Here is a 23,535-nt window from a genome sequence, read left to right on the forward strand (position 1 = left end):
AGGCACGGCTTCTGATTGGTTGCAGCAGCTTCCAGCACTCAAGTGGAACTGGAACACTTAGTTCCGGGTTTTCGGCGTTTGGGAGCCTATTTGTTCGACAACTAAGCCATTCGAGAACCAAGGTACCACTGTATAGAGTTGCTTCTGCCAGGTATACTGTAAATGTCTCTGCATTGCAGATCCTGAATTGAGAAGTGACTTGGCCTAGATGACTTCCAGGGCCATTGCAAGCATACGGTCTTTATTTTGTTTAAAGAAAAAGAATAGGGAAGCTGTAAGATCAATTTCTGAAAATTAACACAGTGAAACATATGCTACAGGAAGACAAAATATCCTAACACAGACTTTCATTTATGCATTTGGTTCTCACCTCAGGAAGAAAGCTTGATGATTTTCTGGAACATTTAAAAGACTAGGAGCCACCTATAAAATGTAAAACCAGCAAAGTGAGGAATGCATTGTGTGATTTATGTGTTTTATGACACCATTTCCAAAACACAGGAGACAAATCTATTTTCAAGAATGTCCTAGCCAGAAGTGAGCCAGTTGATGTAGAAAAATGGATCAGATTATCAAGAGGCAAGGAAAACATGGTTTTATGAAATTATATAAACCTTTTAAAGATCTACTTAAAAACAGCTTTTAAAAATAAACAAAACAAAAAGAAGAATCATAAGTGAGTGAAGAAAAACTTATCAAATTGCAGATCAGACATTAGCCACAGGACAGGTATTAAACTGGATCATAGCAAAAGAAAAGAGAGCCAAAAGCCGGAAAGTCATTGGGTAATCAGGGCAACTGAAGTGGGAGGAGGGAAGTTGGAGACACATCTCCATGTTGAAAGCCACCTGATAAATGCTTTGCATGACATGTTCCTTCACGCAATACATAATTAAGTTATGGAGTACATTGATATGGTAATGGCCATTTGCTTGGATAGATTTTTTTAAATGATTATACATATTCATAAATATGTTTATCAATGGCTATTAGCCACAGTCTCCATATTTAAAAGGCCATATATCTCTGATTACCTGTTGCTGCAGAACAATCAAATGGGATGGTTATTTCCTTCCTGCACTTCGTGTGAATTTGCCAAGGGGTAAGCTCAGAGCTGGACTGAGCTCAGAGGAGTTGGAGCAATCAGGAGTGTGACACAGGGGAACTCCATTATGAATACCTGTGAGCTTCATTCCCCCAACATATCAAGGTAATAATATTTCAAGTGGTGCCTCTCTTAGTATGTAGAGTTCTGGAGGTGGTCTGCAGCTCCTGTCACTTTTCAATATTGATAGCAGGGGAATGGCACATGCAAAACCAAGAAGTATAGAATGACCAGGGTGAGAATAATGGGTTTCTATAGTTCTAGGCCTGCTGTCTTTGTCCATGGAGTTTTCTTGGCAGGGATACTGGAGTGGCTTGCTGGTTCCTGCTCCAGGTGGATCATGTTTGGTCAAAACTCTCCACTATGACCTCTCCATCTTGGGTGGCCCTGCACGGCATAGCTCATAGCTTCAAGCCCCTTCACCACGGCAAGGCAGTGATCCATGAAGGGGGCAGTGATCCACGAAGGGCATCTTAAAAAGCAGAGACATCACCTTGCCAACAAAGGTCCGTATAGTTAAAGCTATGGTTTTCCCAGTAGTGATGTATGGAAGTGAGAGCTGGACCATAAAGAAGGCTGATCGCCGAAGAATTGATGCTTTTGAATTATGGTGCTGGAGGAGACTCTTGAGAGTCCCATGGACTGCAAGAAGATTAAACCTATCCATTCGGAAGGAAATCAGCCCTGAGTGCTCACTGGAAGGATCCTGAAGCTGAGGCTCCAATACTTTGGCCACCTGATGAGAAGACTCCCTGGAAAAGACCCTGATGTTGGGAAAGATGGAGGGCACAAGGAGAAGGGGACGACAGAGGACAAGATGGTTGGACAGTGTTCTTGAAGCTACCAGCATGACTTTGACCAAACTGCGGGAGGCAGTGGAAGACAGGAGTGCCTGGCGTGCTCTGGTCCATGGGGTCACAAAGAGTCGGACACGACTAAACGACTAAACAACAACAACATAGTTCTAGGCCAGCCTAACTTGTTACCTACATTTTAACTTCATCATAAAGCTAGTTTTACAAACTGTATAAAATTAGTAGGCCATAAAAAGTGAAACACATCTTGCAGGTGTGGCAGCATTGTGAAATTCTAGACTGTTTCGATTAAAATGGGAAAATCACTGAGCTGACAATCTTTGTTCCACCACTACCACTATGCTGAAATTAATTCGATGTGTTGTTTCCAGCAGCTCATCTCATTGACCTAAAATTGGCCATTATGTGTGAAGATAAGGAAAACCATCTGGGGGTCAGTTCAGTGCTCTATTTCAAAAGATGTTCTATCTTACTCTCTAATAGTAGCCATCATTTCTCAGTCTTTTGTCTAATTTTGTGTAGTGTAGGAGTCAGATGCTGGAAGTATGTCAAGCTATGACAGCCTTTGCCATACCCTCCAGAGATATTTGTGCTGAAGGGTACCAGCTTGATTAAGACTGAGCTACAGATTCTACTAATAGTCATTCTGGACTACAGGGGAGAAATGTGCTAAAACCAATATTAAGCTTAGAAAGTGATGTGGCATAAAATTGAATTTACCATTGTGAAGAACTTCTGCGATTGATTGATTGATTGATTGATTGATTGATTGATTCATATTTTAATTTTTTTACTGGTAAATATCTGAACTCAAGTAGAATGAAGTTGAATTTGGACTTAAGAAGGAGAACTTTTCAACTACCTTAACAACCAGAAATTCTACCCAGAAATCCCCCAAATCTCTTTCCTCTGTTAGTTCATCTAGTTTATACATTACCTAGCAGTAGTTGGTGGAGTGGGTGGCTATTTCTTCTGCTTTCTCCACTTCTTTTGTATCATAGGAAGTGGGACTTGTAGATCGAACCACCAGAGAACCCCTTAAATCCCATTTCCAACATTACAATGGAATTGAAGAAAACCGTATGGGTCATTCATCCTACCTCTTTCTCTGCTTGCTGGTAATTCTATGTTAGCTGGATGTAATAATACAGAATAATGAGTGGTTGGTGGGTGTCTTCATTCAAATAGAGGGCTAAGCTACAGTACATGAACTGACAAGGGGCCAATGGGATCCTATAAAGCTGATGTCCTCCCTGTGCCATTACAAAGATAGATGGGCTTTGAATAAGAGGACAGCACAGTTCATAACAATATGTAACACATAAATTGCAATGTGCCCTTGAGGAGAGTGCTCTATTTTATATTCCGATAATGAAGAGAAGAACGATCATTTTAATCTTTTGTTTATGCCTCTGATTTCACTCTGATGTATTATGTAGAAGAGCATGACACTGCCAAAGAACAAAATCGCTAATACACAGCATTCCTGTGACTGATTGATGGTGCTCTTTGTGAATTTTACTGAATTGCAAGGGCTGTTAGTTAACATTCCACAAATCGCAACACTGCTTATAAAGGCTACCCAACTGCAACAGTGACAGCAATAATAGGACATCTTCTCAAAGAAAACAGCATTTTTAATGGGTTTGCACATTTACATCTAATGTCTGGAGCCTGTTTCAACCAATGAGCAATTGTTTTCTTTAAAAAACATTCAGTATGTGTGGCTGGTGAGTTTGGAAAGTAATATTTAAAGAATGCCAAGTAATGTTTGTTCTCTAAGGACAAATGAATCCATATTCACTAGTTCACATGACTGGATTTTTTATGCTGTACTCTTGTAAAGTAGAATGAGGATTCTTGAGGCAGGAATGAAAAACAACAGTTGTAGCGGCAAACCCCAACCATTTCCCCGCCTCATGTATTCCATGTTGGGATATATTTTTCTTCTTTATGCCTAAGACTCTATTACTATTACATGGGTTAATAACTCAAAAGGGTTCACTATATTGAATGAATAAATCAATAGAGAAATCCTTTTGTTGTTTTACTGAATATCTAATTTGTTAAATCCTCCTTTTCCACTCCAAACCCAAATTGCTTTAATTAAGAGCATTCAGGCTGCTAATATTCTTCTTCAATGTGATTAGTTTTCTATAACTGAATAGATCAAATGAGGCTATGGAAACAAATTTAAGGACCACAGAAGCTGAAAAACGGGCACTTCAGAATCTCCCTCCCAAGGGAAGAGGGAAGCTGTCAGTTTCAGTTGCTCTATGTTTTCCAATTTTAAGTTCAGTTCTCCATATTTCAGTTCGTGATTTAAAGAAAATTCCCATGAACATTTATCCAGGTTTTTAATGATTGATGTGTTAATGTACTTTTAATCTTTTGTTGGAAGCCGCCCAGAGTGTCTGGGGAAATCCAGCCAGATGGGCGGGGTATAAATAGACATTACCTTGCTGGGGAACTGCATTGCAAAATTCGGAGAAGTGTGAATTTTGAAGGGGTGGCTGCATTTCAGTCCACATCTTGTTTTGGAAAGTATAAATTATGGAGGTTGGCCTTTAAATGCGAACTGGATCAATTTTCTCCCCCATCCTTAATCCTCCACCTCTGAAGCTGTAGTGGACCTACCACTTAATACCACCAATTAATAATGTCGCAGATCCACTTCCACTAACTGCCCCCAATTAAATATAATGCACCCACCTCACGGTACACCAATTACACAAATTTCTACAATTTACCACAGATTATCTAGTGTGGGACTTGTGTGAGGGAAAACGTAATGATTTAGAGTCTCAGGCAGGAGTCGATCAAACAAGAAAAGAAGTTTAAACAAAAAGAAGTTTATGAAAGAAAGTGGGTCAAGAACAAAGTGGGTTCTTTCATGTAGAAGTTGACTTATTTACTTTAACGAACTATAAGACATCTCAGGCTTAAACACAATACTATAGGCACAACTCTTAAACTTCAATTACTAAAAATCAGATATTACACTTCAGGTGGTAAATATTCAGGTTTATAGAATAGTTGGTAAAATGCTCAACTCAGTTTCTGTTGTGTAGATATTACAATTAAATATTTTCAACACCATACCACTTCCTTCACAGCTTAATACTTAGGTTCATGAGCAAGGGGCACTTCTCCTTAGTTACCCACTCTCTTAACAATCCCACACCTGAGGTTTTCTAAATGGTATAACAGACCCAAAGGGGATCACCTCACCCCTTGTTATTGGTTTGGAAGTCTTCAGTACCTAGAAGAACTCTCCCCTCCTGGCTATACTGAGACCCAGGTAGCCTGTGCCAGCCCCGGTAGCTGCCAGGCCTTGCGTGGCTTTCCCGGGGGCACATTAGGCCCCCTTACTGGTGGTTGCTTGGTGGTTGCCTGGCCATGCATGACCTTCCCAGGGCCACTCAGCCTTCCATCCAAAACATGATTGCACTAATTTCATAGCTGATAGTAATTACCAGAAGCTTAAAATTCTGGGAACATACATACTTTTTATAAAGACAAAAATAATTTAATATGAATAAAGTTAGCACAAACTTCATCAAAATATGCATCTTTGAAGGTGACTCAAAAAACAAGGCCCACTTCATGCATTATGAGTTACAACCACAGAAATTACTACCACAATTCACTCCTGTGTCTCAAAACATTGATGGTAAATGTGATTCACATCAGTGCTGGCAACACAAAGTTAGATCTGTCTTTAGACACAAGAAGCGCTTGTGGGGTGTATCCATCATTTTAAAAATCATGATTCATAGGCAAGGCCCAAGTTTTCATGAGTGTTCAGCATTGCACCTTTCTGACGGTCCTTTCTAAATCATTTGCACAATTTTTTCAGCTGGGTTTATACACAGGACATCCAAAAATCACTTCAATGTGCTAAATCCTTTACTAGCTAAAAGAGCTTCCTCATGCTTCCTGGCCAGATTAAAAATTAGAACCTAATTCCAGAGCTATCTGGAACACTCTTATATCTTTTGTTTTCCTTTATACCCATTCCAGTTCTCTGTGAATGAGGGAAAGAGATGGTCTGGCTACAGAAGTCTAAAGAGCATCCATACTCCCCCACCTTTCCACTATTTGGGGGCAGGCAGTGGTGTGTTTAGTAGCTCGGTATAATCTGCTACTAACATAATGTTGGTCTGTTCCCAAAGGGCTCTTTCTCATTCATTCATTCATTCATTCGTTCATTCATTCCTGTTGCATCCCACTTCCCCTGTATGGAGCTCAAGGCATCTTACATGGTTTTCCCTGCTCTTCACTTTTAACCTCATACTGACCCTGTGAGGTAGGTTAGGCTATGGCCACATCCCTGCTATATATTTAAAGCCCTATTATAACACTTTAACAGTCATAGTTTTTCCCAAACAATCCTGGGAGCTGTAGTTTGTTAAGGGTGCTGAGCAGTGCCATTTTTCTAGAAAAAGGGGTGCTGGAACTCACCATGAGTGCCTCCCTTGTTCTCTTATCATGGCAATGGCCCCCACCTGAGAGGTGCCAGAACTGCATTCTGATTGATGAGTTCCAGCTGAAAAAAAGCCCTGGTGCTGAAACTTCTAAGAGACCCCTAGTACCCTAGTATGGAAGTAAGAGCTGGACCATAAAGAAGGCTGATCGCCGAAGAATTGATGCTTTTGAATTATTGGTTCTGAAGGAGACTCTTGAGAGTCCCATGAACTGCAAGAAGATCAAACCAATCCATTCTGAAGGAAATCAGCCCTGAGTGCTCGCTGGAAGGATAGATCCTGAAGCTGGGGCTCCAGAGAACAAGGTGGTTGGACAGTGTTCTCGAATCTACCAGCATGAGTTTGACCAAACTGCGGGAGGCAGTGAAAGACAGGAGTGCCTGGCATGCTCTGGTCCATGGGGTCACGAAGAGTCAGACATGACTAAACGACTAAACAACAAGTACCCTCAGAGAGCTACAATTCCCAGAGTAGTTTAGTTCCCTTTTCCCAGGGAACTCTGGGAATTGTAACACTGCGGAAGGAAAAAAAGGGGGGCTCCTAACAACTGAGGTGCTCATGTTGCTTTCCTGTTCTTTCTACTTCTTTTGCATAAACCGAAGCAAGGAACTGACAGCCAGAGTGTTTGTGTCACTCTCCACCCTCATTAATGTGCTGCCATTGTGATTGTAATAGCGGAGACCTTCCGTAAGGAAAGTATTCTTTTTTCCAGCTGTTAGCATCGTTTGCCATCTTGTGCTCTTGCTTCCGCCCACCTTTATACGGACCTGAAATGAGAAGTTCCCAAATATATTTTGCATGTTAAAGGATATCTGCTACTCCCCACCCCAAGCCAAAAAACAAAACAAAACCCTGGGCTCGGATACTTTCTGCTTTGTACTTTTGCACCCAATTATATCCAAATCTAATAATGTTCCCTTCATTTTCATACACGTTTTACTATTAACATGCAGAAGTGTAGCATGCCCAGATCTGTCCTGAGAAGTGGTACTATAATATAGTTCATAATTCAAATATGACAAAATACACTGCCCATGAAGCAAGGTAAAGTAATAATTACACAGAAGTGCTGGGCAAACGGTAATGTCTGATTAAAAGCCTGTTTTATTGGAGGATCTACTACTATGGTAACAGACAAAGGCGTAATTTATTCTGACTAATCAGGATTGATGTTAATTAAAGAAGAGTTCAAGATAATGACTTCTCATTACTATGTGATAGATAGAAATAGATTGCTCTACCTCTAGGTAAAATAAGCAATTAGATAACTTCTGTTTCTTAAGGACTTTTTTTTTTTTTAAGAAGCCTGATCTCATCCTGTCATTGTCTTTTTTGTCAAGATAGTAATATTTGCATGTCTCTTTCTATCAGCACTCACCACAATCAATAACATTTTTTTAAAGGACACTTTTCTAGGCCACTATTTGGGGCAGGGGATGAGAGAAAGCAATATCCTATGAGTGTGTGTGTGTGATTTAAGGTGGAAAATATAAAGTAAATTAGCAGAGGGAGAGATGCGACTGCAGCAGGGCCTCTCCATCTGCTCTGCTGAGAGACAGGCCCTGTCAGGGTCTTCTTCCCCCTTGACTGCTACAGAGCGGCAGCCATGTCATGCGCATTTTACAACAGAGAGCAAGAGGCAGGGGGACATTTCTTTAGCTCTTTTGAGCAGCAAGCTCCATCAGATGCTTTTCGTCCCTTAGGGGCTTGGCTTTTCTGAAAATCTCTGTCAAGCTTATCCATGCAGAGTTTTTCTAATTCTCACCATGCTTCTTAATCCCAACAAGAAGCGAGTTGCGCACGCACAAACACAAACACACTGTTCCAACGAAAGCAAGAACAATTTCCACATATTATATGTATTGCTATGGATCGTATCCAATTCCGTGCCAGCAAAATGCTGCAACAGGATTTCCATTTCTTCTCCTCTCCCTGCACACCCATAAAATCTGTTCTGGAGGGTCCCCCAACTCTTTAGAGCTGGTTTTGAGAGTGTGTGAAGGATTAGAGGGGTCAGGAGAGAAAGAGGAAGGTCCACCACATGTTCAGAAGTCCCTTGCCAATGTGGAGCTGTGGTATTGAATCTGACCCTATAGGTGTAGCACAACATTTGGTGCATCGGTGAGCTTACCAGAGGGAACTTTTGAAGAGAAGTCCTGGGTGGAGGAGCCAATACTGCTATCATAGTGATTTCCTCAAAATGCTTATAGGCCCAGAAGCATCATGAGGAAAACGTTATGGTGACATTTGTAGCCACCTCACCCGGCATACCTCTTTCGATGTTCAGGCCTTACAAAGGGAGGCAGGTGGAATTCAAATGTTATTATAAGATCTCCCAAAGGATGCTGGTGTCAGTGGTGGGCTGTCCAGGGCCTGTGGTCCCCAGCATTTGGTCCACCATGCCAGGTGCTGATGCCAGTGTGCCTGTCTGATGCTGTGGCTGTATAATTAGGGAGCTGCTTTGTGAGATGGGAAAGATGGGTTTTAGGCCCCCTCTCTTATCCAGTCTATGTCTGTCCCTTGACAGGCAACCAAAAGGTGAGTTTTTCCATCTGGGGATAATGTCAATTCCGCATGGCATGCCATAGCTGTCACCTTCTATTTCCCAAACTGGTGCTCTTTCCCACTTGCAACCAACTCTTCAAAAGATGCATTGGATGAGGTGTGGGGAACCTTTGGCCCTCCAGATGTTGCTGAACTACAAATCCCATTATCCCTCGTCACCGACCATGGTTTCTGAACCTTAATGGAGCTGTCATTCAGCAGCAGCTGAAAAGCCACAGTTTCCCCACTCTCGCGCTAGAGAAAATCTCACGATGAAGGAGGTTTGCTTGTGCTGCCAAAATATAAATAACTGAAAATAAATCTTTCACTGTACATCTTTCTCTATTGTATTAATTCCATCTACATACACGACAACATTTTTAATAGAATTTTGAAATATATCTCCATGGCTGCAACTTGACAAGGGATCTTTATTTCAGTACCACCAGCCCTTGAGAAACCAAATCCTAATGCCTTTGCTCATTATTTTCTGTGATGAAAAACAAAGGCTGGAAATTTTGTGTAGCCTAGAAGAAGAAGAAATAATTACTGGTGAAGTTTTTACCTTTTAATGAAAAGACCTAAGAAGTGTAAGAAAATCTGGGCTTTAATGAAGAGGCATAGGCCGTAGAAAAACACTTAGCAGACTAAAAAGGTGAATTAGGGTGGCATTGGAGATCTCGTTAGAGAAGATTATAGGCAGACAATAAAGTGGAAATAACAGTTCAATAATAGCTTAACTTGGGTTGCCTGTGTGTAAGAGAACACTATTGTCAGTATTTCAGTCATCTGCCTCACTATGAAAGACCAAGACCAATCAATACAACCCAATCTGAACTGAGTGAGATTCACTTAAAATATCCTTGTATTACTCAAGTTCAGGAGTGTGAAAAGAGCACTAAGACCCTCTCTCTCTGTGTTACCAATTTGGACATATTACTGAATATTGACAAAAATGGTTTGTTCAGACAGCCTTGTAAAAATGAAAAACTTGTTTCATTCTTTGAGATCAAATAAACAAGCAAAGTGAGAGAAATTCACATGGCTGGGCTTCTGATCTTTATTGTGTCTTTCCTGCCATTTCAAAAACAAAGCACAGGGGAAAGATGCAAAATATTCCGATATTTGGAGACAACAGATTGGAGAGTGCAGGTTAACACAGTGGCTCATTCACACAGCCAAGCCAAGATTTTGCCATCATTCACATGCTTATTTCCTTTCCCTCCTTCCATCCAACCTTCTTTTGTCAGTTTGAGCAGTCCATAGTTTGCTCTGAGATTTGAACTGGAAGAATTATGATCTATGCAACCATAGTGTCAGATCTGAATACCACAGCAAACTATGGTTTTCTCTAACTAGGACAGGGAAACCCAAACCCTTTGAAAATTTTTGCAGTATCTGATCATCTTGCAAGTGTTTTTCACTTCAGTTCTACATAATGGGGAAACATACGCACACAGGGCCACTTCTGCTACAAAGCAGGATGAGGTGGCTTAGACATCAAATACTGAGGGGCAGGTAGCAACACTGAGGAACTGTACAGATTTTTGTGTGCTGTGTCCTCCGCTCTGCACCCTCTAATCCATCCTACTGTGCTCCAGTGTATGTCCCCATAGGGATGGGTGAATATGTCAATCTTGGTTTTTCGTAGCTTCTCATTTTTCCAATTAGTTGCTTAAAAAAAAAAAAGTTTCTCATGAAAATTCATTACACAAACATGGTAATGTGCGAATTTCTCCTATGATACGCATTTTGATGCAGAATTTTTCCTAAGGTACCGTATTTTTCGCCCTATAAGACGCACTTTTTCCCCTCCAAAAATGAAGGGGAAATGTGTGTGCGTCCTATGGGGCGAATGCAGGTTTTCGCGGAAGCCTGGAGAGTGAGAGGCGTCGGTGCGCACCGACACCTCTTGCTCTCCAGGCTCCAGGAAGCTATCCGCAAGCCTTGCGCACCTGGGGGGAGTTCCCCTGGGCGCGCAAGGCTTGCGGGCGGCAGCCTGCAGCGCGGAGCACGGGGCGCCCTTCGGAGGACGCCCCGTGCTCCGCGCAAGCGTCAGCAAGCCTTGCGCACCGGGGGAGAACTCCCCCCCCGCGCGCAAGGCTTGCGGGCGGCAGCCTGCAGCGCGGAACACGGGGCGCCCTTCGGAGGACGCCCCGTGCTCCGCGCAAGCGTCAGCAAGCCTTGCGCGCCGGGGGAGAACTCCCCCCCGCGCGCAAGGCTTGCGGGCGGCAGCCTGCAGCGCGGAACACGGGGCGCCCTTCGGAGGACGCCCCGTGCTCCGCGCAAGCGTCAGCAAGCCTTGCGCGCCGGGGGAGAACTCCCCCCGGCGCGCAAGGCTTGCGGGCGGCAGCCTGCAGCGCGGAACACGGGGCGCCCTTCGGAGGACGCCCCGTGCTCCGCGCAAGCGTCAGCAAGCCTTGCGCGCCGGGGGAGAACTCCCCCCCGCGCGCAAGGCTTGCGGGCGGCAGCCTGCAGCGCGGAACACGGGGCGCCCTTCGGAGGACGCCCCGTGCTCCGCGCAAGCGTCAGCAAGCCTTGCGCGCCGGGGGAGAACTCCCCCCCGCGCGCAAGGCTTGCGGGCGGCAGCCTGCAGCGCGGAACACGGGGCGCCCTTCGGAGGACGCCCCGTGCTCCGCGCAAGCATCAGCAAGCCTTGCGCGCCGGGGGAGAACTCCCCCCCGCGCGCAAGGCTTGCGGGCGGCAGCCTGCAGCGCGGAACACGGGGCGCCCTTCGGAGGACGCCCCGTGCTCCGCGCAAGCGTCAGCAAGCCTTGCGCGCCGGGGGAGAACTCCCCCCCGCGCGCAAGGCTTGCGGGCGGCAGCCTGCCGCCCGGCGCATGGGGCGCCCTGAAGCAGAGCGCCCTCGCGCCGGGCAGACATCGGCCAGCCCCACAAGCTCGGGGGACAGCGGGGAGGCGCAGCGCCGCCATCCCGCTCCTCCCTGACCTGGTTTTGGGGGGGAAATAAAGGGAAAATTTTTTTTCCTTTATTTCCCCCCCAAAAAAGTAGGTGCGTCCTATGGGACGGAGCGTCCTATGGGACGAAAAATACGGTACATATTTTTGCAAAGCAATATTTCCATATGGAATGCATTTTTTAATGTGTGTTGTTTTATATGCACACTTGTACCACACTACAGTGGTACCTTGGTAGTTGAATGGCTTGGCTCACGAACAATTTGGCTCCTGAACGCAGCAAACCCAGAAGTGTTCTGGTTTGTGAAGGTTTCTCAGAAGCTGAACATTTGATGCGGCTTCCAATTGAGTGCAGGAAGCTCCTGTAGCCAATCGGAAGCCGCATCTTGGTTTTCAAATGGTTTCGGGAGTCGAATGGACTTGCAGAACAAATTAAGTTCGAAAACCAGGGTACATATACAGTGGTACCTCGGGTTACAGACGCTTCAGGTTACAGACTCCACTAACCCAGAAATAGTACCTCAGGTTAAGAACTTTGCTTCAGGATGAGAACAGAAATCGTGCAGCGGCAGTGTGGCAGCAGCGAGAGGCCCCATTAGCTAAAGTGGTACCTCAGGTTAAGAACAGTTTCAGGTTAAGAACGGACCTCCAGAACGAATTATGTTCTTAACCTGTGGTACCACTGTATATGCATTTGTACACACATTTCTTGGCTGGAATTGTGAAATCTATAGAAGTGTAAATTTCAAAGGTCACATGTGTTTTGGTTCACATATTCTTTCATAATATTGGTTAAATTTGACTTTGCATGCGAGCTGAATCGATTCCTCCTTCCTTGCCCCTAGCTGCCAACCTAGTCAGCTTCTTTCACGTAATTAGGAGGACACCATGTTGTCCTTCGCCTCAGGCAGGTGTCTGGTTGTGTGTGTTTACATTCACATCTGTGCACGCATGCACACATAAACACACACATATATTACAGGCAATGAAAAACCTGCATGTTGTGTGGGTGTGTTTGTGTGCTTAAATGTTATGTACACACAGTGAAAATCTTTCATCTTAAGTCCTACACAAAATTGTCTTTCAGTGGAAGAGCAAGTGCTTTTCATATCCCAGGTACAAATACCTTGTATCTCTGGGTGCAGCTGGAAGAGACCCCTGTCTGAAACCTGGAGAGCTGCTGTCAGCCAGTGTAGACAATATTGAATGAGATGGTCCAAGGGACATTGGCTCAGTATCAGGCAGCTTCCTGTGTTGCTATAAAGCGTTGCTTGCAAGCAGAAATGTTGTTATATACTGCAAAAAAAAAATCTCAGTTTCAACATAAAACAGACACCAGCTGTTTCTGCTTTTTGTTGCTAATTTTGGCTCCTATGTCTACAGCTGTTTTCTTTTCTTCCCATGTTCCTAGATGCCACACTTCTTCAACCTTGTATACCTGACTTGATTTTCTGATTCTGGCTTCTGTTTTCTGGTGAACTCCTGACTTCATGTAGCTTCTAATTTCAAACATCCATTTCTTTGTCCTACATTCTGACTCATACAGTATTTTTTGATTGGTAGGACTACTGGGTACCTCTCCTTATGTTAACCTTTATTATCCACTTATTCAAAAATTAAAATTGTGCTTTCATATGTTTTCAGGTGAGACCACTAAAGCTTAAGGCATTGCTTTTATTTTATTTTTAACTCACTTTGTTTCTCGTTTCCTTTCAATCACTGGAATGAAATGTTCATTTCCCTTATATCTTACAAACTTTACCCAAAGCCCCAATATGGAGGATGAAATAGTATTTGCAGCACTGTTTGAACGAGGAAATTCAAATAATTCAGACTTGCCACCCCAATCTTCTCATCTCAAGGAATAACATACCCAATTCCCTCAGCATATCCAAATAATATCAACTTTTTTCTTCTCCTTAAATAAACCTTGTCATTCAATTCAGTTTTGTGATAGCCAAAATCTCTTCAAACTGTGTGCCTACTCAAAAAATCTACTGAAGTCACTAGATATTTTCTATTGACTTTGACAGCCTATGAATCTGGCTGTGCTTTTGCAGTACCTTGGAACGCACCCAGGTTTTTTCTCTTGCATATATGAATGCTGCCCTCTTCTGGAAACTAATTTCAACAGCTGAACAGGCCTGAGAAACAACACACTGATTTTTTTATTCTGACTTGTCTTTTATAAACATGCACACTATGAGAGAAGAAGGCAGCCATGAAAATAAAGCAGACGTGTTGTTAAAAAAAATATCACTAGATCTTGACTTAAGAGTCTAACTAGAACACAAATCTATTTATTTAGAGCATACATTTATGATTCCTAGGAAGTCACTCCCTGAGGCCAAAGAGTACTGCAGATCTCCTCCTCCATGGGCGAATCAGGTCAGATGAGAGATAGAGAGAAGCTTATAGTGAAAAGGGCAGAAATGGTGGGCACTCAGGATACAATCAGATGAGGGTCTGGATCAGAATACCTCCTATTCTCCCGATATGCCCCTGGATCAGAGGGAGAAGTGTGCTGGTCCTGGGGCTGGCATACTGAAAAGGAAACCCAGCTTCCCTCCACTTCCTAACTTGCTCTCAAGAGCCCAGTGAACTTTGGATTCTTCCTTTGTCCCACCAGCACCCTTTCCTGACATAGTAAGCTTGCTCTGTTAACACACTTTCACCCTGAACTTCAGTCAGTGAAGGGTCCCCAAGCAGTTTACAGATAGCAGTAATGAAATGGTCCCCTCCTTCCAGTTTATAATCTAAAAGACAGAGCACAAAAAGAAAAGGGATTGAGAGGAAGGAAGAAATCATGTCAATGGATGGCGATGAACAGAATAAGGTTGAACCCCGACAAGAGAGAAGTACAGTGATACCTCGAGTTACATATGCTTCTGGTTACATACGCTTTAGGTTACAGACTCCGCTAACCCAGAAATATTACCTCGGGTTAATAACTTTGCTTCAGGATGAGAACAGAAATTGTGCAGCGGCGGTGCTGCAGCAGCAGGAGGCCCCATTAGCTAAAGTGGTGTTCAGGGTAAGAACAGTTTCAGGTTAAGAACGGACCTCCAGAACGAATTAAGTACTTAACCCGAGCTACCACTGTATTGTTTCTGGGGGACAGAAAATGAGCAGGTGTGGGGAAATATCTGGTCCTGAATGGGGTGATTGTGCCCCTGAAGGACCAGATGTGCAGCCTGGGAGTTATTTTGGATTCACAGCTGTCCATGGAGGTGTAGGTTATCTCTGTGTCCAGGACAGCTGTTTACCAGCTCCATTCGGCATGCTGGCTTAGACTCTGCCTGCCCACACACTGTCTCGCCAGATTATCTCCTGCTTCGACTACTGCAATGCTCTCTATGTGGGACTTTGAAACTGACTTGGATACTACAACTAATCCAGAATGTGGCAGCTAGACTTGTGACTGGGAGTGGCTGCCAGGACCATAAAACACTGGTCCTAAAAAATCTACATTGGCTCCTGGTACGTTTCGGAGCACAATTCAAAGTGTTGGTGCTGACCTTTAAAGCCCTAAACAGTCTCAGCCTTGTATACCTGAAGGAGCATCTCTAGCCCCATCATACAGCCCAGAAACTCAGGTCCAGCTGCGAGGACTTTCTGGTGGTTCTCTCACTGGAAAAAGTGAAGCTATTGGGAACCAGACAGAGGGCCTTCTCAGCAGTGGCACCCTCCCTGTGGAACAACCTCCCATCAGTTGTCAAGGAGATAAATAAGTCACCCGCCATGTGAGCAGCTATGTAATTGTACTACTGCAATCATAAGCTCAGAGTATAACAGGCAAACCTAGAAGTGGGAAGCATGGCAACACTGTAATGGCCACAGATCTGTTTGCCAGCCATTGCAGGCAAAGCACCTTTGTCCATTGAAGAGGTGGCAGGCTTATTGTCACAGTGCCTGTTTAAGGAACAGGCATTAAACAGGGAAGAGAAACACCATCAGGCGGGGCTGATGTTCAGAGCTTGCGGTTCGATCCGACTGTGCTGGTATTTGCACCAGGCAAGCCCACTGTGAAACTGCAGGATGTCCATATGCTGTTTCCAGGGCAGAATGAGACCTCCATAAACAAGACTGGGATTGCCAGAACATCTTAGCAGTTCTAAGGCTTCAGTGGGCAACATAGATACAAGTAATGGGAAAAAGAAATACATCGACAGGTAGCAGCTGCAGCCACAAGACTGGATGTGTAATAATCACTCACTGCCATCCTTTCTTTTTTTCAGGAAGGAAAAGGGAACATCTGTGGCAGGCAGGAATTAATGGATCGATCTTAGCCAAGAGATCAGAAGGGGAAAATGCAACATCTATAAAGATTAAACATGTCGTAAATGTTTTGATATGTTCTGCCTTTGTGAAAATTTGACAAGTAGATTTAACTCTTCTCTTTTTCCGCCTTCTTTCAGGAAATGCCCACAGCGGCAAAACTGATATCGGAGCAGATGGCTTTCCTGTGGTTGTTCGCATCAGGTGTGAGTTGTAGCAATAATCTAAAAGGTATTAGGACCATTCTGATCCTGGAGCACTTTCCAAAATGTTCACAAGCATAAATTTCTTATACCATCTTCTAGCCTCATGCCGGTTTAAGAAATTCAATCTTTATTTACTTCAAAATACCCGTGGAAAATCAGTGAAAAATATTTCTCTATATTGGCTGTACAAATTCTTGTACACATTAATCTCACTCTTTTAAAATGATACCTCTTTTGCTTTAATGCACCTGGAAGTCACACAGAATTCTGGCTCTTTCAATTATTGTCCGAACAATCCCAATGGATCAAGTGCAGAGCTTTCCCTGGCCTCCCAGGCATGTAAAATCCTAATGCACATAAGGTCAAAATCATGCACTGGAGTCCCAGAAAAGGAACTGGGAATCAGCCATGTAAATGAAGACTACATATATGAGGTTTACACATTTATTTAAGAACATAAGGAGAGCATGTTGCACCAGGCTAATAGCCCATGCAGTCCAGCAACCTATTCTCACAGCAGCCAACCAGATGTTTTTGGGAAATCTGCAAGCAGGACCTGAACACTATCAGGAGTTCAGCCTACACTCGAGTAGGACCCTGGCAAAGACACATGCCCAACTGGCATGTTCTCTCCCTCCTGGTCTTTCATTCAGGAGATTCATAAGCTTTCTTCAGCCTGAACATCACAGCGACTGATGCCAACCGACAGCGGCACACGTAGGGATCCACAGAGTTTGCGCATCTCGCATAACAGACCTCAGCAACTCAGCATTTTGGCTAATCTACATTATTTACATATAAACACACATGGAGCACTGCAACATGGCTCCCTCTCTCTTTAGCATCAGACAGCAAAGAGAAAAAGAACAAAGGACAATAGTCCCACTTCACGGAACACAGTAACACAAACATCCTGTTTTTGTCACTTCCCACTCTGTGGAGTCAAAACGTATACTGTCGTGTGAAAGACAACAATCCTATGACTGCAATCATGGAGCAGGAATCCTAACGAACACAACAGCACTCTCCCCATTGCAATTTCAGAAGCATACTGCCTGTGACTATAGCCATCATGGTTAGTCAACACTGATAACCGTATCAGTTGTGAATTTGTCTAATCCTCTTAAAAAGCTATTTATTTAAATATTTATAAATCATAGTGCCATGTAAAATATCACAAGACAGTTTTTAACCTAAAAGCACATTAGTATAATATAAACAATAGGAATATTTGGAAGGGGTGCAAAGCAACCATAAGAAAAATATATGACTTGGGATTTATTGTGATGTATATTTATGGAGGTAGAGAAGAGTGAGATGTGCTTGCTGAAATTCCCCACACGAAAATTAAGTGTTGAGGCCTGCTCCTTGTAAGGTATCAGGTGGTCAACTTTTCTGATTAGGGCAAACACCAGGTAAAGCAAAGAAATACAAGCAGAGAAGGGGAAACAGTAAAACACACTGAAATGAGACAAATCCATAAACTGTGAATTTGCTCAAGAAGTGTAATGGATTAATGGAAGCTCAGATGACACTTACGTTTGAATTTAAGACTACAGAAGACTAATGGAGAGTTATTGCAGTGTATGGCATTTGAAATGCAAAGTATGATTTTATTCATATAAAAGGTAAAGGGACCCCTGACCATTAGATCCAGTCGTGACCGACTCTGGGGTTGCGGCACTCATTTCGCTTTATTGGCCGAGGGAGCCGGCGTACAGCTTCCGGGTCATGTGGCCAGCATGACTAAGCCGCTTCTGGTGAACCAGAGCAGTGCACGGAAACGCCGTTTACCTTCCCGCCGGAGCGGTACCTATTTATCTACTTGCACTTTGATGTGCTTTCGAACTGCTAGGCTGGCAGGAGAAGGGACCGAGCAACAGGAGCTCACCCCGTCACGGGGATTCGAACTGCCAACCTTCTGATCGGCAAGTCCTAGGCTCTGTGGTTTAACCCACAGCACCCCCCGTGTCCCTGTTCATAGAGTCAGCTGCAAATTATTAACCAGATAGCTGTTATGAAATTCTTCCACATTTTTAATGTAATGTGGCAGTTCAGTGCGTGCTTACTAAACTACTCAGATTGGATGCTATAGAGGATATATATATATATATATATATGCATGAACCCTGAGTGTACCTAAAAGTGTTTATTCAATGGACTACAGATGGGATTTTCTTATGTTCTTAATGCTGAAAGTCTGTTTGCAGAAAAACTGAACACATATTCACATCTGGCACTATCAATGGAATTGGCACACTTGCTCAATTAAAAATGTAACTGTTCAGATCTCATCATATTTAATTCATGGATCATTGACATAATCTCTCACCAATGTGTACTAAGGGAGCTCTTAATCAATGGATCACTGGCAATGATACACCGCAATGGCAGTCAGTGAATAGTGCTTCTAAGGAGGCATGAGAACACAGACAGACTCGGAGAAGATTCAGAAGAAAGAAGAAGAATTAATGAAGTTTTTTCCCCACCTGCCCTATAGCAGTCTGCTGTTCCCTTTCCTTTTGATATTGTTCCCATTGCCTCCAGCACTACTGTCCTAATTCAATATCAATTGTTCTTCTGCCATTGGTAGCACTTTGTATATCTTTGTATGCCAGGTTTCTAGCAAAAGCTAATTCAGTTATATGAAGCACACCTGGGCAGCCAACTAGTTTCTGCACACCCACATATAACTCTGGAACAGAAGAGTCCATGAACAGAATACTTTCCATGTTTCACAGATTTTTATGGGCCTAAAATTCGCCTACCAGCCACATTAATTTGGGCAACTGATTTCCTAATAAGCAGATTCATTTGGGTATCTGATAGAGTTCACTCTGGTAATTTACCTGACCAGAGCTTTCAGGTCTCCAGTTCATTCATTCTGACCTTCTTGCTCCCTACTATCACACTGTTCTAGAGCATTCTCTGTCAAGCATGGAGCCTGGGGAGGACTCTGGCAACAAGACCTGGTGGTCCTATTCTTGGCACCAGCATGAGGTGGTGATGGACCTATCTCTGCTGAACTTTGGTGTCTCAGGTGCTGTAGTCTAGAAAGTAGAATGGAAGTTACCAGCTTAACAACTGTCAGAGGTGCTACATTTGGTGCTCTGGGAAAGCATTAGAAATTTTGAATGGTGACTCATAGCTACCTGCTGCCAGCTAAGCTGGTGGCAGAGGAGGCCCACCAGTGTTGGTACTTTGCCAAAGACTTCCTTAAATTTGAAGCTGGCCCTGTTAAAAAGCCTCAGGCTTTGACATAAAATCCACACAGAAACATTTTATTTGGACTTCAACTCACTTGCAGAATGAACACAGAGGCTGTTGAAAATAATGGAGGATTAACATCAAAATGTATTAAGGGAATTGTTGTAATATTTTGAAATGCAGTAAAACTATGAGATGATTAGTATTCCCTCCGATCTCGAAGCATGGGAAGTCAGCTAAAAAATAATAATAATTTATAATTAGGCATAACATTGGGATGTGTTTGATTATTGGATAATTTGTATAATTTGGAATACATAATTTGGTTTGATTGGACTGATCAGGCATTAGCCTGGCTTTTTAGTCTGAGAAACAGAGGTGAGAGCAGGCTGCTTTCAGACTGTGCTTCCTTGTCTAGCTGGAGCCAATCTCCCTCTGCTCCTGAAAATCTGCTTCCATTCGAAATAGTGTACTGAGCTCTATGTAAACACTATCCTATAAACTTACCACATCAGTCTGTTATGGCCTATAGCTCGTCCACACAGTGGACAAGTGAAAGTACCAAAACAATTCAAAAGGTTGGTTGTAGTTTTAGAAATGTAGGAATGTGGAGAGATGTTGTCATCTTTCACTACGAATCTCCATTTGCACTGAAACACTGCTTAAAGGGAAGCAAATTTTGAAAAGGTTGCTAGTTCAAGAGGTAACTTGTAGAGTTTTGATTTTTTTTAATATAAAAAGTACTACATAGAAGAAACTGAACAGAACAAAAACAATTTTGCATTGACCTTCTGGTTTCCTAACTTTGGCAGCAGATTGTTAATAGTAGCTCATGTCCACTGGCTTGACACCTTAGCTTCTTAATATATTTCCTTTTTCTCTAGAAGTTTTATTTCTTAATGACCAGGGACAGGCAAATATTTTAATGTTTTCCGTTGTTTTGGTTTTCAGTGTGACAGAGACGGAGGCAATTCTCTCTCACCAGAACATGACATTAGTATAACAGTGAATTTATAGGAAAAGTTAACAACAGTGGCCAATTAGTCTGGGCTCCAGTAAGTTGCAAGAGATACAGAGCCAGCCCTACCATCAGGCAAAGTGCGGTAGCTGCCTCAGGCAGCAAATGCTAGGGGGCACAGCAGCAGCCACCTGGCTGTTCCTGGTAAGCCATTTCCTCAGCCATTTCCCTTAGTTGGAATTGTGTCTCCCCACTCCAGCAATTAGCCTGTTACCTCAAGTGCACTGGAAAACACTATACTGTCCCTGATATTGAAGTAAGAATCAACTTTCAGCCCTGTCAGCTTCTGCATGTGGAGTGCATAGAGGTGCCATGTTGTCCTTTATTTTGAGCTGGCCCTGGAGAGATACCTTCATACAAGAGAGTCACAGAGTCATCCTATATATGCCTCTTCAGAAGCAGCTCCCACTAGGTTCATGGAGCTTACTCCCAGGTAAGTGGGGATAGGATCGCAAGTTGAAACAATGGCAATGTAGCTTTTGTCATCCTTTATGGAGATCAGATTTCAAGGTGGATTCTTATCACATAGCCATGTGATACGATGAGCTTCCAGAAGGAGATGGAGCAATGAAAGAGGGCACTTGAGGGAAATGCTGTGCTTTCCCATACAAGTAAGGGTTGAGGGGAGAATAGCAACATGCAATCTGGCTCTCTAAAACACTGGATAGGCTATAAGGGTGGATTAAACAGGATATACTATTTTTATATCAACCTCTACAAAGTCCATACTGTAAGGAGAAGGAATTAATGCCACAAGGCTAGGACAACACGTATATACTAGCTATCCCCAGATGGTAGCAATATTTCCTCAGAAACACTCATGCTTCCTCCCATTATGCTATTGCTGCAGACAAAGGAGGCTGAAGTGTTGGAGAAAATTGAATTGCTGGAGAAAAGAAAAAAAAGATGAGAAAAGCTTTGAACATCTGAAAAAAAACTTGTTAATTTTTGAGCTGCAAGCTGAAATAGGAAAGGATGTGGATCATTCTATGCAGAGAATCTGATAACACACATTGCATAATACATAAATGCATAAAACAGCAAAAAGGTTTAGGAGAGATGATTCAAATGACATGTTTGTGTGTGTGACTGAATGTTCTCAAATTGTTGTTGATCAACATCTTTATAAACAAGTTGGATGAAGGAATGGAGGGGATGTGCATCCAATTTGCAGATGACAACAAACTGACTGGAAAACTGGGCTCAGAAAAGAAAAGAAAAGAAAAGAAAGAATTTTGGTAGGGAGAATGGTAAGGTTTTACAGCTAGGGAGGAAAAACCAAATGCACCAGTATAAGATGGGAAACACCTGGCTTGCTAGTAGTACATGTGAAAAAGGTATAGGGGCCTTAGTAGACCACAACCTTAACATGAGTGTGATACAGCAGCAAAAAGCTAATCTATTTTAGGCTTCATCAACAGAGGTATAATGCCCTGATCAAGGGAAGTCATTGTCCCACTCTGTTCTTCCTTGGTCAGACCATACCTGGAGTACTGTGTCCAGTTCTGGGCACCACAGTTTAAGAAGGATATTGACAAGCTGGAACATGTGCAGAGGAGGCAGTCCAAGATGATCTGGGGGAATGGTTGAGGAAGTTGGGCATGTTTAGCCTGGATACAAGAGGAGACTGATAAGAGACATGATAGCCATTTTAAAATAACTAAAGGGCTGTCACATAGAAGGTGGAGCAAGCTTTTTTTCTCTTGCTCTGGAAGATAGGACCCCAACCGATGGATTCAAGTTACAAGAAAGGAGATTCTGACTAAACATCAGGTAGAACTTTTTGACAGTAAGAGAAGAACCTTTCGACAGTGGAACAAACTCCCTCAGAAGGTGATAGATTCTCCTTCCTTGGATGATGAAGCAGACCTATATATGAATTAGAACGTGTAGGTTCACTCTTTTGCAAGGCCAAGTCAGTCTTCTTTGACTGCAATAACCCACCTGTAAATTAAGAATGGACAAAACTGTCAATTTTGGTTTTCCCCAGTTTCTTATTATCCCAATGTTAAGTTCAAGCAACTACAGTTCTGGATCAGTTTGCAATCTGGGGGTGGGGGGGGGACCTGATGAAAGTTCATTAGCATTTTGATGAGTATTTATCCTAACACACACATTATGGTATGCAATTTTGCCTAATATACATATTTTTGCAAGCAATTTGCCTAATGCTTTTTTTCTATGCTATTGTTATTAACATACTTTTAATGCACACTTCCCACATGTATATATGCTTACAACATTTGGAGGAGTGTGAAAAGTGTGTGCAGCTTTATTTCAGTTTGTGCATTCTTCTGGAATGTGCAAATTAGGTAGGTTCACACAAAAATATGAACAAGGCTCCGTGAGTGTATACAGTTCTGAGCTAGATGGACCCAATGGTCTGACTCAGGATAAGGCAGCATCCTATGTTCCTTTGCTGTGTTTAAGAGACTTTTTTTCATGCACGCAGTTGCTTCTACAGCAGCATGTCATGTTACTTAGGACCAACAATAGCCTGGATGAGGTCATAAGACCTACAGTGTATAAACTCAAATGGTTAACCTGCAGAGGCTTCAAACAGAAATTTGACCAACAGTATCCCAGATTTAGATATAATACAGCATGTGAGAATCTGGCTCAGGGTGAAAGGATTTGTGTTGCTTGTCACTAAGCACATCACACACACAAATTAATAAGGGCTCGGGACACACAACAACATTTTGCACAATCTGACTGAATGTGGGGAAATGCTATCTGAGCACAGAAGAAACATGGTATTCCCTCAGTAGATGCATTGTTAGTAGATTGTAAGTAGATGCAGTGGCAGAGCAGGTGCTACCAATGAGGAACTAATGCACTACTGGTGGTGCTTTGTGCATGATTAATCCATCACAAGGAAGGCCTCTGTCAGACTCGAGAGATCCTCTCCCCAGTAGCATGAAGGAGCAAAGAAGAAACAAGAAAGTTCGTATTTG

The sequence above is a fragment of the Podarcis tiliguerta genome (assembly GCF_965153285.1).
Source record: "Podarcis tiliguerta genome assembly, chromosome: 4".
Lineage (NCBI taxonomy): Eukaryota > Metazoa > Chordata > Lepidosauria > Squamata > Lacertidae > Podarcis > Podarcis tiliguerta.